Here is a 13,265-nt window from a genome sequence, read left to right on the forward strand (position 1 = left end):
TATTTGGATAATGACAACATCCCCAGTTACATTAGATAAGATAAAAACATAAGATAAAATACATAGATACATAGATGTATTCAATACAAGATAAAATCATAACATGTTCATGCCTCGGGAAAATAAGCCAACCACTAACTGAGTTAGCAAGAACTGTATCCTGTTGGAAAGTTATTCTATAATTGTCCATCACAGACAATTCCTCTGAAGTAACTAGATACTGTTGGAGAAAAGATACCATACCAGATGGATCATTGGTCTAATATGGTATGGCTATTGCATTGTGATTCTATGCAATGCATCTCTATTAGTAGCCTGATTTTCCACCAGTGCTTAAAGACCATAGCGCCCACCAATGTCTGGCATCTCTGCAAAACAAGTCATTTAAGTGCAGAAGTTTGTATGTAGATACATAGCTTAAAGAACCCTGAAATTTTGACTTAAGTTACTTGCCAAAGGTCCCATTACAAACAGACCATTGGCAGAGGCAGGAATAGAATTAAAACATCCTGGCCCCAATTCCCTTCTCTAACCACTAAATAACTGTTCTAGAAAGCCAGTTTTCAGTCAGTTTGTAGACTAGTTTTCAGAATTTATTTGAGTTCTATTTTATCATACAATTTGTTGTTGTTATTTTTGGGGTCTGGTTCTAACCACTAAGGGTATCATTACACATTCCATTCCCCCACGTCTGTTTTTCATCAGCTAGCAAGAGTTTGTTTTCCTGGCCACTAAGAATGGATTGCAGTGAATTATTCCCAAAACACTCTCAGATCCAAATGACTTAAAAGAAACCTAGTTTCTTAGAATACTGAGATCAGATCAAAATTAAATTAAAGGTAAACAGTACCAAAAAAAGCATACTTAGGTCTAGAACTCCCATGCCTCACCTAGTTAGGACCCGAACCCTTGACATCAAATAAGCGCTCACATTTCAGGACATAGCCTTTGATGACTCTACAGTGTAGAACCTCTGAATTCTGGACCCTAGTGTTAGTGAGCTTTCACATTTAAATCCTGGAAAGATGTGTTCTATGGGTCTTTGAAATGTGCATGTGCAACCTTGTATTACATATTACTGAGGGAGTCCAAGGCATAGATACTCCAATGACACAAAGGCAGAGACACCCTAGTATTTCACAATGAAACTCCAATTTTTGCACAGGTTCAATAACTTGGTCAGTGCTTTTATTATTGTTTGGGTCTATCAAACAATACTGGATCAGGTCAACAGTCCACTTAGCCCAGTATCTTGTCGTCTGACACTGGCCGGTGCCAGGGGCTTCAGACAGAGCAAACAGAACAGGACAATTTATCGAGTGACCCTGTCATCCAGGCCCAGCTTCTGACAGTTGGAGGTTTGGGGACATCCAGAGCATGGGGATGCATCCCTGACCATCTTGGCTAATAGGCACAGATGGAACTATCCTCCATGAACTTACTGAATTATTTTTTGAATCCATTTATACTTTTGGCCTTCACAGCATTCCCCACAGGTTGATTGTGCATTATGTGAAGAAGTACTTCCCTGGTTTTAAACCCTGCTGCCTATTAATTTCATTGGGTGACCCCTGGTTCATGTGTTATATGAAAGGGAAAACAACACTTCCTTCTTCACTTTCACCGTACCATTCATTATTTTATAGATCTCTGTCACATTCCCCTTGTTCTTCTCTTTTCCAAACTGAACAGTCCCAGTCTTTTTAATCTCCCCTGATATGGAAGCTGTTCCATCTTCCTAATAATTTTTGTCACCCTTCTCTGTACTTTTTCCAATTCTAACTTATCTTTTTTGAGATGGGGCAACCAGAACTGCAAGCAGTAATCAAAGAGTGGTTTGATATAGTGGCATTATGATATTTTCTCTCTTATTATCTATCCCTTTCCTAATGATTCCTAAAATGCAGTTAACTTTTTTGACTGCCACTGCACACTAAACAGATATTTTCAGAGAACTATCCATGATGATGCCAACATCTCTTTCTTGAGTGGTAACAGCTAATTTAGATCCCATTGTTTTGTATGTATAGTTGAGATTATATTTTCCAATGTGCATTATTTCGCATTTATCAACATATTATATGCACTTATGTTTTCCTGAGCAGATAGCTGACCAACTCCTGTCCTTTCCCATATTAATTTCAAATGCTCCTTTAAATTACATATATCGCCAGGTGAGTTTCATGCAAAAAATAGCTTTTGCCCCCATCTGGGTTGAATCATTAACATGTACCCACTTTATTGAATATTGATACTTGAACTTAGATCTCCGACCTTACAAGAGCATGCCCTAACCAATGGGCGTATTCTGGGCCAGATCTCTGTCTCCTGTTGAAATTATTCCACTTATATTAATTATATTTTCATTGCATCATGGACTTGAATTTGGGCTTCCTCCTCCCAATAATCAATTATCCCAGGATTGTGCATGAAATTTTCAACAGGTCAATATTATCTTCCCCCATCACCTTTTCTTATACCTCTGAATTTCCTGACTTACCTCTGAGTCAAAAGATTAATTTCCTTCTGTTCAATAATTCCATATTTTCAATAATACTAATCTATAGCAACTAAGATTTCTCTACAGATGGTACCCCATCTGTCACACTCAGATTCAATGGGAATCTCATGTTTCCTAAAGAAACCCGTCCACTATGGCCGAGTTGCCCTTCACCACAGGAAGAAAGCCAACTTTTTTGTCTCAGCTGACTTTTCCCCGTTCCACCACCAGCTAATCTGAACATTAAAACAAAACAAAACACAAAACAAATGCATCAGTGAAGTTCCACTTCCCTTATATACTTTTAGCCCAGTGGTTTGGGCATTCATCCAGGATGTGGGAGATCCAGATTCAATTCCCCTCTCTGCCAGATGTGTAGAAAAGCTCTCCCACCTACTGAGAGAGTGCCTTAACCACTGAACCGTGGGGTATTCTGGGGAGAGTTTGCTCTTAGTTTCTCCTGTTGAAGCTGTTCCACTTTGTGTAGAGTACCTAAGTAGTCATTGGGCTGAGAGAAAGCAAGTATGAGACTGATGTATAGACTGGTGGTTAGGTCACTCACCTGGGAGGGGAAAGCCCAAGTTCAAGTCCCTGCTCCAATGAAAACATAATTATTTATATAAGTGGAATAGCTTCAACAGGAAAGACAGAGATCTGGCCCAGAATACCCCATTGGTTAGGGCATGCTCTTGTGAAGTGGGAGATTGAAGTTCAAATCCCTGGTCTACATGGGGCAGGGAGAAGACAGTTAAACCTGCATCTCCCACATCCTAGGTGAGTGCCCTAAACATTAGGCTTAAGGTGATGGGGGGAAGGGGAGAGTCACCACAATCTCCTCCTTCAACTGTTTGTGAACACTACCAAGTCCCTTTGTGAATCTAGCACTCCAGGTTTTTTGGCTGAAACTATTCGGCAAATTAGTGTCAAATTTACACATAGCTTCAGGTCAACCAAAACTCCATTATTTGGCAAATAAATTATTTGTCTGAAAAAGTTTGCCCAGCTCTACTCATCACTGAAACGCAGCCACCATGGAGGTGAAAGATGCAGCAATGAACTTTATTGAAACAGAACATGGCACTACTATACTCCCACACAACACTTCACGAAATACAGTGTGAAACCAGGACATGCAGCTACACAGGCTATTGCTATTACACATGACAATGTGCCACCTTTATATTTAAGAGAGAGATTATTTTAATGCAATCATTTAACTGGGAAATATAACAGTATGTCTGTTTTCCACACAGCTCTACCTCCCCAGGCTCACTTTTGTCCGAAAGCATTTTCTTGTTCTGGGTGGCCTCTTCTCTTAGCCTGGCAGAAATTCCTTCCAGCTATCTCATGTGGTAAAGTATCTGATTTGTATTATATCATAAATGCCTTTAGAGTGTGTGTGCATGTGTGTATGGACCTGTGTGCATAGAAAAACATTTAAACATGGGGTTAAATCCCTTCCTAATCAAGAGCATTTAAGCACCTGTTTACGTGATATCCTGAGCAGGGCTATATGTCTGAATTATGCCATGCTTCATTAGTTTCATAACAAACCAAAAACTCATACCAAATTTTCTGGAAAATTCAGAGGCTTGCAAATCTTTTAGTGAAGTTAGGGTGAGATTTAAGTGAACTAAGGCTGAGATGTGCTTAAACTTGGGCTGATTTAAAGTTTTATGTGGAAAATGTGAAACTCAGCAGTTCTAGATGGAGTTTCACTTTGATGTCTGGGTTGTTTGAACCCAGAATTCAAATTGAAACTCAATAGGCGCAAACTCAACCAAAGCAAAACTGGAAACAAGTTTGTATTAGCCATTTGATTACCCCTTTGCATTACTGCTGAGTTGTTCATAACGCTAGTAAATGTGGTGGATATAAAAGGGGATCAGGTGTTATATTTACTGATTATATCCTCTAAAGCAGTGAATACTTAAACACATGATTTCTGCCTCTGTAAGCAATGATACATTTATGTGCAAACAGGCTATCTGCCATTCCTGTTTTCACTGTCTGAAAATTAATGATTTATTAGACTACAGTAAGTTATAATTGAGATGTCTCTTAAAAATAAATGCAACGCTTACATACATCAGATTGGAAGGTTTGGGATATAGAGAGGTTCTTACAGTACTAAAATGCTGTCAGTGTGTTTGATCTGAGACACTAAGATACTTAGTCGAACACTTAGAATTTATTTCCTGCAAATTACTGAAAACATACCTTATCAAAGAAAGATAATTAACCATTTCTAAAGAAATGTTTACCTGAAGACATACTGCTTGTAGGTAGCTGATTTCTTGTATTTGCTATTTGGAGGCAATTGTAGGAGGAAAGAAAAAAGCAACATAGTATCTTTAAGATTAATTAAAAGAGATAGACTAGTCCAAGTAAATACAGTGTGAAGTTCAGATTATATGCTTTAGTGATTTTAATTTTCAGGTCAAACAGTACCCTAAAGAAGGTGATGAGTAGAGAGCAAAGTGCTGCCTTTTATGTTTTATTCCAAACCACTCAAATCACTTTGGTACTGGAACAAATACGTTTTTGTTTATTTCAGCATATTTACATGGAAACTATTATTTTTTTAAAAAAAGACACAGATGAATACATATTTCTGATTAAGTATGTGCCACTGAAATTGGATAAATAGGACTTCAGGAAATTAAGATGGGACATCATATGTAAACTTCAAATGCTTGAAGTTGATGACAGTTTCCTACTTTAATACACTTCTGCTTTTGAAATGTTAGCTCTGATAAAAGAATTTCAGAAGCCAAAAAATGCATCATTTTCTTTAAAAGCAAGTGGTGAGATGCAAAATACTACAAAACTGTTTTGACTCTGACTATTGGGCCACACTGCCCTCATAGTAGAAGCACGTTGTTTGAACTCCAGCCAGTAGGCCATGCTACCCCAACCGAGAGGGGTGATCCTATAGACTCTGGCCATTGGGACACTCTACCCCGCAGCTAAGCCCAGATGTGCAGAATTGACTTGGGGGAAATAGGCATGTAAGGCTTGTGCACCTGCCCCTATTCCACCAGGAAGGCGGGCACACTTGCCCCGCACCGGACGGGGCCCACCTTAATCCTGTCACACCATAACTATAGAATGTGTGTGTTATGACCTTTATATAGATCTAGTCAATCAAGTCATATAGATCTGTACTACCATATGGGATCAAAGTCAGTACTTTTTGCTCATTTCAATAGAAACCTCTTTCAACATGTGTCTGTCTTTGTGATATGCATACTTGTGCATTTGATATATAAAATATTTGCCTGCTGTATTATTGTCTAGCCCTTTTTGAGGAAGGATGACCCAATGTTTAGAATACTGGCCTGGGACTTGGGACACCCCAATCCAACTTTTAATGTCTTTGCTTATAACTGAAACAAATCAGAACAGATGCCATTAGTGAGAAAGTTTTCTTTCTGCATCCCAGAAAACTTGGTCAGGTCAGTCTAACCCCAGAATTTAAGAGACCTCCCTGCCAAAATGGAGCAATGGAGGATAGGTGCATCAATGGGCATTACCCAAGATGATCAAGGACACAACCTCATGGTTCCAGGTGCCCCTTAACTGCTGGAAGCAGGGACTGGATTGCAGGGGATGGATCGCTTGATAAATTGCACTGTTCTGTTCATTCCCTTTGAGGCATTTGGTATTGGCCATTGCTGGAGGACAATATGCTGGGCCAGATGGGCCATTAGTCTGACCCAGCATAACCATTCTTATGTTCTTAATTGTATGACATTACAAGGTTAAGTGATGCATCTTAAGAAAACCCACTTGGTCATATTTTGCCTACATACCAGAGTCCAGCCAAGTTGCAAAAGTCTTTACAGATTTCTACCAAGAACTTTACAGGATGGATTAAGATCAGGGACAAAGACAAACAGAATGAACATGGGAGTCAACCTATGGTAAAGAGGTATATAAACCACTTTCACCTATAAAGACTTGAGCGAGTCCACTAGGAGCTTGTAAACATTTGACTCTGAAGCCATCTAGGCCCAGACCCACCAGAGATTCAGGATGAAGCACTGGATTAATACTCTGGATATGTTGGTTCAATTGGCAGTTCTGCTACTTGATTTCTTTATGGTATTGAGAAAATGACAAGCTGTAAAATAGAGATTTGAACACTTCCTTTCTCTTGCCATTGGTTTTTCTTGTCTATTTAGATGGGAGTTCTCTGGGGACAGGAACTGCCTCTTACTATGTGCTTGAACAGTGCCAAGCACAATGGAGACACTATCTCCATTGGGACATCTGAGAGCTACCGTAATACAAATAATGAACAACAATAACCCTACTCTAATTTTACTGAGATTACCTCTCCAAGGGCTTGTCTACACCTTGAAGCTTTTAGCAACAAGGCTGTGTCAACACAGCCTTGTCGCTAAAAGTCACCTTGTATATACGCTCTTTGTAGGTACTTTGTCGGCACTTTTGCCAACAAAATACTTCCAGCCCCACAAGCAGCGTTAGCTTTGTTGGCAGGAGCGCCGCGTTCACACAGCCACTTGCGTCAACAAAACTTTTATCTTTCGTGGGGGGGGGGGTCTTTTAAGTACCCATGAAAGAAACGTTTTTTCGATAACTTCACAGTGTAGACATATCCCAAGACAGATGTAAGCCTTGTAAACACCATTTCAGTGTAAAGGCGGGGTGGGGAAATTTTTTTAAGAATTCTGTCATGCCCCTCATTCCTGCCATTCTGGTCACTGAAGACCTTTTGTGAAGAAACTTTCAGACTAGGCACAAGTATAATTCATTCCCTTATTCTCAGTGTGCCTAATTTCTTTATCACAGATTTTATCAGAGGCATCACATTCTGTAACAGTTTTGTCACATAGTCTTCCCAACTTGTTCCCTTGTGTGTGTGTCTCGGGAAGGGGAGACGGGGGACGGAATTCTACAGCATTCCAGTTTAAGAGTGGTCATGAAGTACCAATTAAGAGGTGCATCTGGCTGCCTCTAATGCTGGTCTGGAGCAAGTTACAGTATCTATAACAAACTTAGTACAAGGTCCTTCACATTCCATTCTCTCTAGCTCTCTCCGTTTTTGATTTAGCTTTGTAGTTCTCTTTAAATTGAATTAAATCACACTTCTTAGGAAGGTTCAAGCTGTTGCCCAGTATGAAATAGGATATTTTTTTTCTATTGGGTAAGCATATCTAAATAATTTAGCATTGCTCTTCCTGAAATTTCATGAGAACTAGCTCTCTGAATTACTACATGCTTATTCTCCTGAATTAGGTCTCCCTGGGAGGTGTGTTCCAGTGCATAGGTGGTCTCTTGACTAGATCAGAGAAGTGGGAGGTGTGAGTTCTGGGTTCTGCTTCCAAATCTGCCGATGACTCTCTGTGTGACCTAGAGTACCTTTCAGGGCCTCAGTTTACATAGCTGTAACACAGGTATATTATTACTCACCTACCACACAGGCTAATGTGGTTAATTGTCTCTGAAAGTTGGACAATATTCCCTAAAAGTTCAGAGATGCAGCATAATTTGATATTCCATATGTGCAACTCTTGGATGACAGACACTTTTCCACATATAATCAAAAGCAGAAAAATTTAAACCAATTAAACATCACTCCTTACTCCTCTCTTCCTGTAGCTCTCTCCTTTCCAACCTCAGTCAGGTGATACAAAGATTCTTCACACCCCAGGCATTATTAGGATACCACCTCAGCTTCTCAGACTGTGCAAGGGCTGGCTCAAGTATTATGTTCACAAAATTAAGTACTGTAGCCCTAAAGCTTGAGGTTGCCAGTATGCATAATTTTAAAGACCAGGATAGGATCATATCACTTTAATAGAAACCCAAGGTGACTTTGCAGAGCATGTAATTTAAATATAAATATGTAACCAGAACAGAGAAAACATTCTTTGAAATATCTGATACCCTGGAACACAAGTATGACTCCAATTTCATGCTGTGACTAATTACAGGAAATGACCAACCTCCAATATTACATAAAACATACCACTTCCAACTAAAACCCTTATATGTAACAACCAGAATCAATTTGTGATAACAGTAACGGTTCTCATCTCTGCAGCTGACCTCATGACATTAGCTTAATAAAATACAAAATCTATTAATAATGGTGTTTTAGAATAGGCAGTTAGAAGACTGTTTAAAGAGAAACACTGTACAAAACCTCTTGGTCTTTTGCATAATAGAGAAATGGGGTGTATGAACTCAATACCATAACTAGAAGAATCTTCCCAATTTACATATCAGTTGTCAGATGCTGGACTGTGAAGACTCTCAAGGAAACTTTAAAAAACCTCATGGGGATCCATACTATCTAACATGTAGCAAAGTAGGATATAACTTAAAAAAAAAAAAAACGAACAAGAACACCTCCACCAATCAATCTTACTCTCCATTTAAGTCAAGAACAAACTGCATTAAGTTGCTTTCTTCTCTATGCATCACCAGACCAAAAAACTCAGAGCAGAAAAACACATTTCCCTGCATGCATCTGAAACACTTTGAAGATTAATTGTTTTTTATTTACTATACAGCATACATAATTATAAGTTAAGGTCAGTTTCCCTTGGCCAGTTATGGAGCAAAAATGTAACACACCACTTCAACTCTATCATCATGCTTAATAGTCAGGTGAAACAGCGCCAAGTTACAGGAAAGCCAGGATTAAAAACAACCAGGGACTGCAGTTCATCTCTCTCCATTAGACTGATTAACTGCAAGCACTTCTGACAAGCAATATTTTTAAGAGTCTCTGAACAGTTAAGGATTAAAACATACTGAGCTTTGAGTATGTTCAATAGTATCTTCAGTGCTGAGATTCAATTATACTGTTCATGTTTTCTTACTTCACCCATTACTATGGTATCTGAACACCTCTGACATTTCTTTTCTCTGTTCTTTTATCTAGTTGAAAAGTTTATCCATCAGTACCCTTCAGCTTTTTAACAGATCCTCCAGGAATCCTGTAGTCATTTCATTGAGATGCATTGCTATAGGGATTTAGAGGTAGTATCAACAAATGGGAGAAACTACCCACCATTACTTTGGCTAATCTGATTTTTCTCTTTCTATGAACTCCTACTGGCAACAGACTCTCTGGACAATTTGGTGAAACTTAAACTTACTGAACATTAGACAAATCAATATTTAAGGTGGGCTGAAAGCAGTACCTAAGTTTATGGTAATATTTATAATCTGAGAGTCCACCAACTGCTTTAAGAAAATAAAGGAAATGTTTTGTTGTTTTTCCCCCATCTCCTCTCCCTCCCCCCTGCCCCCCAATTTGTGACACTAAGCTAGAAGCCTAAACTTTCTCGTTCCTCTCAAACAAGGTCAACTTTGTACGACAATACTTTTATTATGCTGTTTTCTGTTTAGGAGTATCCCCCGTAAATCTCATACCTTTTTCCACAGCCTTCCCCCTCCCTGCCCCCCAAATGCACTAACAGTGCTAGAAACATTCGTAATAATGTGCTCATTTCTGATAAGGCTGATTTGTGGAGGCCTCATATAGGCTATCATTGGAGGCCTCAGTTGTCTCAGTTCCCGCACTAACTCCCTCATCTCCTTCTCTTCCTTCCCTGAAAAATGCATTTAGAAAACAGCAGGTGCCACTGCTCCATATTAATTTCCAGATAGTCTCTCACTGGGGAGGATTATGATTAAAGTAAATACCTTTGTAGATTCCAGATTTTGCAAATTCCAGAAGTTAGCTCTGTATTCGGTTGATAACGTTTCTTAGTATTTTGGTGATATCACTTCAAAATGGTAGAGTTGGTTCATTTCCCCCCATTTTTTTAGCAAGATGTGGACTTCCACCAATGATAAACATTTCTTTTGGAATCCCTTTTCAAGGAAGTCAGATGATTTTTAAATTAGGCTTAAATTAAACACCAAAATAATTTGTGTGTCCATTGAAGAACAAACAGTGCAAACAGGTATTTTGTATATCTATGTTTATCCTTCTCACAGACAGATTCTACTATACGTGTATGATATATTCATGACACACCAGAAATTATGCTATACTATCCATCAATGTTTATTTTAAAATGTTTTCATACTTTATTTTTTAAATAATTGGGCACTGTCTTAGCTGAGTACTTATGTTTACCTATCAGAAGGCGGTGTCACTAATTTTCTGAAAAGAGATGTATATAATGGTACAAGTACACTTTGTTTCAAAGATAGCCTTATGCAGTTTAAATCAGAACCTCTGAATTACCAGCACAGATAAAGGCATTTTCCACCACTGCATTATGAACTGAATGGTAAATTAAGTCTTAAACAAACCTCCACATTTGTAAGATTTTGCCTACCTGGAGTTGAGGCTGATCAATTCTTCCAATGCTGGCACCAACATTCTGTCAGTCAAACACTTAACTAGATTATCAAAGGCCAGGAGAGCAGTTTCCTTTTATTCCACCTGGAAAAAAAATATTGTGTCAGTCACTTTTTTCATGGTCTTCCAAGCATAATAAAACAATTCCTTATGTTATCTTTGCCTGTCACATTAGGGGTTCATCAGAAAATAGACGAAGGACTGAAGCATAAACTATTCGACTCTGTGACTTACTCCTAAATTTTTAATACAGCATGTGCATAAGTGAATGGGGCCATCTATACTTTATTTTATTTGATGGGTCTCTTATGAAATATATTAAGTATTATATTCATTTATAACAGTTCAATTAAAGAATATATTCATTTAAGATAAGCATTTCTAAACACTGGCATTAAAGTGTATCAAATCACGACATCCAACAGTGGAAAGTAAAATAAGTTTTAGACCACACTACATTAGAATGGGGTTCCATTTGTAGTAGTAAACTGAGCTTAAAGTTGTATCTGCACTACACTACTGATCATTGTTTTTCCATTGCTCATCTTACTACTAAGTAGTAGAGAATACAGTGTCTGCAGAACTACAGACAACTGATCTATTGATTTTTAAAACTGAAAGGCAAATATTTGTTTGTTGCTGGGTTTTGCTGATATGAAAAATCCCAGATCCCACTGCAATAGATTCCAATATGTTTCTAAATGAATACAAATATAATAGAAGGTGACATGTAAAACAAGGCATAAAATATTTATTTTTAATTTTAAAAATTTATTTTTGATTAAATAACTAGATGATCACAGCTTTTTCACAGCACTCGGAATGAAGAGGAATGGAGGGAAGTAAGGAAGCATAAGTAAAGATAAAAATTTGAAAAATACATACACCCTTCGCTAGATCTAAATATGTTACAATATAACAATTCATAGCAATTTCATTACATATTATCTGCTAGAAGATACCTCTCTGGTTAAAACAACAAAGCCAAACCATCCCACCACTCTATCATATCCTAGCTCCCAAGCCTATTAAAAAAAAGAGTGCATCATCTCTCACAAACTCACTATCTTGAAAGAACAGCTTTATGGTGAGATTGTATGCTATGGTAATTATGAGGGCATGTAGGCAATGTTCAGAAAAAAATCACAGCCATCTTAAAAACATTTAGAAGTTTATCCATCAGTTTTCTGTACTTCTAGGGTATGCAGTTAAAAAAAGGAAATAAATGTGGTAATAAGGCCAGGGAAGCAGAATGGTTAATGATATACAGCTAGTCACCAAAACACAATAAAGAAATATTGGTCAAAGAGTCACTACAAGTCTGACAAGGCTGTAACCTTCCAGCTACTGTGGAACTAGCTGAGAGAATTACATTATGTTATATTCTAATAGTTTTTTTCATAAAGAATGAACCACATATTTAATTCCAGACAAAATCCATGTTAAAGAGGAGTTGAGGATGAGAGTACATATCAATAATTTATGGCCAAATACATTACAGTGATGTTGTGATTATCCAAAACCCAATCATCCTAGCCCCAGGAAATTCAATGTTAAATTTAAATGTAAAGTAAAGCCAAAGATGATGAAGTATGGAAATTCAGTTAGGATACCAAAACAATCTTAGTTCTCCTCTGTAGTAACACTATGCAATAACCTTATGATTAAGGCGTTAGTGTTTGTGGTTTCAGATTAGATTAAACTGATTTTTTAAACACATTACATTTGTCTCTCTCTTTTTCCTTCATAGTGTAAATTGTCATTAAATTCATTCTACACTCAAGGTAAGTGTTATAAGCTTAGGGAGAATAGTCACACTGTTTTTTATGTATAACCAAGAGCTTCACTTTCTGTTTTAAGTGCAAAGCTGAATTCAGCCTTAACTATGCAGCCACAACTGGATCCTCCATAATATGTGGTCATTATTGATGACAAGAAATAGGAGATTAATAGCTAATAAAACTAGTGATAACACCTACCCTTTGAAAAAAAAAATCACAAGATCAACAGTAAACTCACCCCCTCAGATGAGCTTTAGTTCATCTTAAGGGGGAAATTTTATGATTAGAGATCCAGAGTATGTTAGAAAGTATGAGTTTGAACACAATTCTTAGAATTAAAGCTGAATTTGCAATCTGTATGTGCAGAAACAAAGTGCTCTGGAAGGAACATGAAAATGAAATTTCCATGACATTTTTCCTGTCTATCTTGCTGATCAGAGGGTTCATGAAAATATCACAGGCATTTAACATAATCCTATAAAACTACCATTATCATTTCATATCTGAAAATCATGTTTCCATCCTAATGTATCTTGTGTGTATATATAGGGCCAAATTCTTCTCTTCTCACAAAGTGAATTAATATTATTGTATGGGAAGTGAAGTCCAAATTCTAAGAGATATGGGACAC

Source organism: Terrapene carolina, unplaced genomic scaffold (assembly GCF_002925995.2).
Source record: "Terrapene carolina triunguis isolate 2854851 unplaced genomic scaffold, T_m_triunguis-2.0 Scaffold113, whole genome shotgun sequence".
In the NCBI taxonomy this organism is placed as follows: Eukaryota; Metazoa; Chordata; order Testudines; family Emydidae; genus Terrapene; species Terrapene triunguis.